The following is a 6,000-nucleotide window of genomic DNA, read 5'->3' as shown; positions in this document are numbered from 1 at the left end:
TTTCTTATGCAGCTCTCTCCCCATATCAAGTTCTGGCATTCTTCTCAATCTCATTCATAGTAGAATGTAAATGACTGTCTAGCCTCCTTTCTGTGCATTTGTCTTCTAAAAGGAGACCATCTCGTCTGAGGTTTGCCACACATTTTTTTCTCTTTCCTCCTGAGCTAACAAATGCATTTAAAAGAAAGCAGTTACATGGCAAGTTGGCATGAAATTTTAATTGATTTCTAGAAGACAGAAAACAGATGAAACAGAGGTAGGAAGCTAATAAAACAAGGTGAGTGTAGCTGGTAGACCCCAGAACACTGAGCTCCCCAGCCTGAAAGAAAATTTCAGGTTCATGGTAGCAAGGGTAGGAGAACCTGGCTACTCCCCCAAGTAAGATATCACCAATACATGGACAGACCTTTAAATTATCTTTTTATAGCACAAAACAGCCCCGGAAGCCTGGGCACTGTGGCTGTCATGCCAGACTGCTGGGGAGCTGTTTCTTTTTTTTTTTTTTTCCTTCCTTTTTTCTTTTGTCCTCGCTCTCTCCAGAAAGCAAAACATCAATGCAGAGGACTACAGAACAAGTTCTAAAAGCACCTGGGTTGTCCTGGACCCATTAAGAATCATGGACACAGAACCTCTAACTGCTGCTTGTGACCTGGGCCACCAACCCCTGATGCCACCAAGAGAAACTACAACCTATTTCAGGAGAGCTTGCCCCATCTTCCACTCTGGAGGACACTATATGGTCCAGTGCAACTGGTGGGCATTTACTGCACCCTTCCTGGACAAAGCAGTTGGTGTAATAAACAGAATGAAATCTCCTGCCCTGCCTGGTGGGGGAGAGGCAGCACAGCTCAGGACACTTCATACAAACTGCTGGGGCTGATAAAGCCTATGGAAGGAAGGGGCAAGAGCCTTCACAGTGTGAGGAAAATAACAACCACATTGGTGAAAGTGGTAGGGAGCTCAAACTAACTGTGCCTATGCAGAGAAGACCTTTTGGACAAAACAGCTTCAACTTCGATTCTGAGGCTTGCCTGGCAGGCAGCAGGAGCTGGCTACTGCTCACACATCAGCTTCTCAAGAGAACATTTCAGAGAACTTAAAAAGAGGCAAGAGGAGCTATACTTATACCAGAAAATGTAGACTTCAAACCTAAATTAGTCAAAAGAGACAAAGAAGGTCACTCCATACTAATAAAAGGACTAATACATCAAGAGGAAATAACAATTGTTAATTTATATGTGCCTAATGTTGGTGTACCCAACTTCATTAAATATATACTAGTGGACTTAAAAACACAGGTAGACCCCCCCAGTACAGTGATAGTGGAAGATTTGAATATTCCTCTAGCACAATAGATAGGTCATTCAGACAAAAAAATCAACCAAGAAACTTCAGAATTCCATGACACCATGGACTAAATGACCTTGACAGATGTCTACAGAGTATACCATCCTGCAACAATACAATATACATTCTTCTCAGCAGCATGGAACTTTCTCCAAAATAGATCACATTTGAAGTCATAAAGCAAGTCTTAGCAAATATACAAAAATTGAAATAATCCCCTTCATACTGTCTGACCACAAGGAAATAAAACTAGAACTCAACAACAACAAAAAACAGCGAAAAATGTTCAAACACCTAGAGATTGAACAACACATTGCTCCATGATCAGTGGATCATTGAAGAAATAAGGGAGGAAATCAAAAAGTTCTTGGAATTTAATAAAAATGAAAGCACAAACTACCAGAACCTATGAGACACAGAAAAGGCAGTTCTAAGGGGAAAGTTTATAGCCATGAATGCATATATTAAAAACACAGAAAGATCTCAAATAAGTGACTTAATGTTACATCTCAAACTTCTAGAAAAACAAGAACAAGCTAAACATAACACCAGCAGGAGAGAGATAATAAAAATAAAGACTGAAATCAAAAAAATAGATACCAAAAGAATCAATGAAGCAGAGTTGGTTCTTTGAAAGGATAAATAAAACTGATAAACTCCTAGCAAACCTGACTAAAATTAGGACAGAAAATACACAAATTAATAAAATTATAAATGAAAAATAAGAGATCACAACCAACACCAAGGAAATCACTAGGGATTATTTTGAAAACCTATATTCAAATAAAATGGAAAATCTGGAAGAAATGAATAAATTTATACACATATATGACCAAAAAAATTGAACGAATAACAAGTAATGAAATTGAAACAGCAATAAAGAAAAGTCTAGGACCTGACAGAATCACTGCAGAATTCTACCAGATGGTTAAAGAAGAGCTAATACCAACACTCCTCAAACATTTTCGGGAAGTAACACTGCCATAATCATTCTATGAAGCCAGTATTACACTCATCCCAAAACCAAACAAGGACACAACAAAAAAAAGAAAATTATAGGCCAATCTCTTTAATGAACTTAGATGCAAAAATTCTCAATAAAATACTAGCAAACTGAATTCAGCAACATATAAAAAAATCATATACCACAATTAAGTCAATTTCATCCCAGAGATGCAGGAATGATTCAACATACAAAGATCATTAAATGTGATATGGCATATTATCAGAAGCAAAGACAAAAACCACATGATCATCTCAATAGATACAGAAAAAGGCATGGCCAAAATTCAACATCTTTTCATGATAAAAACTCTGATGAAACTAGGAATAGAAGAAATGTACCTCAACATAATAAAATCTACATGTGATAAGTTTATAGCCAACATCATACTAAATGGGGAAAAACTAAAATCATTTCCTCTAAACTCAGACACAAGACAAGGGTTTCCACTTGCTCCACTTTTATTCAAATAGTCTTAGAATACATAGCCAGAGTAATAAGACAGGAAGAAGAAATAAAAAGAATTACAATAGGAAAGAAGGAAGTCAAACTATCCCTATTTGCAGATGACATGATCTTATACCTAAAAGACCTGGAAAACTCCACTAAAAAATCCTAGACATCATAAACAGATACAGCAATGTAGCAGGACACATAATCAATTTACAAAACTTGGTAGCCTTTCTATTTACCAACAATGAACAGATTAAAAGACTATAGGAAAACGATTCCATTCACAATAGCCTCAAAAAACAAAATACCTGCAAATAAACTTAACAAAGGAAGTGGAAAAACCTCTACTACAGAAGATGGAAAGATCTCCCATGCTCATGGATTAGCAAAATCAATAATGTGAAAATGGCTATGTTACCAAAAGCAATCTATATGTTCAATGCAATTCTCATCAAAAGTCCAATGACATTCATTACAGAGACTGAAAAATCAACCCTAAAGTTCATTTGGAAGCAGAAAAGACCAGTAGTAGCCAAGACAATACTGAGTAAAAAGAATAACTCTGGAGGTATCACAACACCCAACTGCAATCTATACTATAGATATATAGAAATAAAAAACAGCCTGGTACTGGCACAAAAACAGACATGAAGACCAATGGAACAGAAACCAAGATATGAATCTGTGCAACTACCCTCACCTGAGTTTTGACAAAGACACCCAAAACAGAAGATAGAGAAAAGACAGCCTCTTCAACAAATGTTGCTGGGAGAACTGAATATCTGCATGCAGAAAACTGAAAGTAGATCTATATCTTACACCCTGTACAGAAATCAACTCAAGCAGATTAAGGACCTAATATTAGGCCTGAAACTGTGAAGCTAGTACAAGAAGTAGTAGAAAATACACTAGAACAAATAGGCATAGGCAATGGCTTCCTCAGTAGAATTCCAATGACTCAGAAACTAAGAGAAAGAATGAACAAATGGGAGTGCATCAAAATAAAAAGCTCCCACACAGCAAAAGAAACAGTCACTAGATTTAAGAGACTGCCTACTTAATGGGAGAAAGTTTTTGCTAGCTATATACATTTGACAAGGAACTAGTAACCAGAATATACAGGAAACTCAAAAAACTAGACTCCAAAAAAAAATCAGTGACCCAACGTAGAAATGGGCACATGAACTGAGCAAAACTTTTTCAAAGGAAGAAGTACAAATGACCAAAACACACATGAATAAATGTTCAACCTCCCTGGCCATACAGGAAATGCAAATCAAAACCACATTAAGACTCCACCCTCACCCTTGTTAGAATAGCCATCTTCAAGAACAAAATTAGTAACAAATATTGGCAAGGAGGCAGGGAAAAAAGAACCTTCATACACTGTTGGTGGGAGTGCAAATTAGTATTACCACTATACAAAACAGTATGGTGACTCCTCAAAAAACTAAAAATAGAACTACGATATGATCCAGCAATACTACTCCTGGGGATATACCTGAAGGGATGTAAGTCAGGTTACAATAAAGACACCTGTACACCTATGTTTATCACAGCATTATTCACAACAGCCAAGCTATGGAAACAGCCAAGATGCCCCACAACTAATGAATGGCTTAAGAAAATGTGGTATTTATATACAATGGGATTTTATCATCCATAAAGAAGAATAAAATTTTGTCCTTGCAGGTATATGGATAGAAACGGAGAATATCATCTTAGGTGAAGTTAGTCAGGTTCAGAAAGCCAAAGGCTGAATATTTTCTCTCATATGTGGGATATAAGCCCAATACAAATACAAGTGTTGTCATATATACATATAAATATATACAGAAAATGTATCCAAAAGTGGGACTGGTAGAGGAAACCAAGATAGGAGGAAAAGAAGAAAAGAAAGGTAGCAAATTATAATGACATGCACGTTTTGGAAGATAGATCCAAAAGATAAACATATACATAAAAACAAACATGATTATACACAAATTTATAAGCAGAATGTGTTTGTAACAGTGGAACTACTCTATGACATGTTGGGGAGGAGGGAAAGGAAAAAGAATGATAGAGTATCAACAAAATTGAAATATATTACATCTGTGAATGTAGAGGATATAATGATATGTATTGAAAGCAGTTGAATAATTGGGGATTGGAGGGAAGGGGTAAAGGAGAGTAATGGAAGTGGTTGAAGCAACCACGGTAAAGTATACTCACAGTCAAGATACATTTAGAAACTCCTTTGAACACTGACTTAGGAACTAATAACAAAAGACAGGACTGTAAAATATGCAGTAGGGCGGATACTTGTAGGAGAGAGGAGGGTGAATGGAGGAGATGAAGGTGAAGGAATATGGTTGATGGATTTGACATACCTATATGAAAAAGAACAATGAAACCTCTTGCAATAGATTTATGTGGGGCCAGGAGGGGGCCAAGGTGGGAGAGGTGGTGGGGATGATCTAACCAATGTACAATGTAAGCCTATTCGGAACTGTCACAATGAATCCACCCTGTACAACAAATGTATCCTAATAAAAATGAAGGGAAAGAAATAAATACAGAACATGTATCCAAGACTGGGACTGGTAGAGGAGACCAAGGGAGGAGGAAAAGAGGGGAAAAAAGACAGCAAGTAATAAAGAATATCAAATCTATGTATGAACAAGGAAACACGCTGAAAAACGTTAAACAACACAGAACGGGAGAAAAGTTTGAGTCAAGTACAGTGGAGCATAGTTACATGCACAATGTATGTACAGCTATAATGCCAAGACAAAATCCCACTGAACAACGAACAGACACCTAAACAAGAAACAAGAACAAAAAACAAGTCACGCTAAAAGGAAATTACTAACCAGAGATGGATGATAAAAGATGAAAGTTAAGAAGGTGAATATAGTTGATCTACTTTCTATACAAGAATGAATACAGAATTCTTAAACCTGTTGAAATCACCATAAGAAGGAAACTAATATAAAAAGGAGAAAATGGAGGGGATGAACCATGTGGGGATATAAAACCTACACACAGTGAAATACCATAATGAAACACCCTGCATAGCTACCTTAAACAAACAAAAATCTCTGTTTTCAAAAAATGAAGGACAAGAAGGTAAAGCAGTTCCTGTCTGTGAATTGGAGCCAGTGGGAGGGGGGAGGATATAAGAAAAGGGTGTAGGAGGTGAATATGGTGGATAT

Source organism: Castor canadensis, chromosome 5 (assembly GCF_047511655.1).
Source record: "Castor canadensis chromosome 5, mCasCan1.hap1v2, whole genome shotgun sequence".
In the NCBI taxonomy this organism is placed as follows: Eukaryota; Metazoa; Chordata; class Mammalia; order Rodentia; family Castoridae; genus Castor; species Castor canadensis.
Note: the sequence above shows the minus strand (reverse complement) of the source record.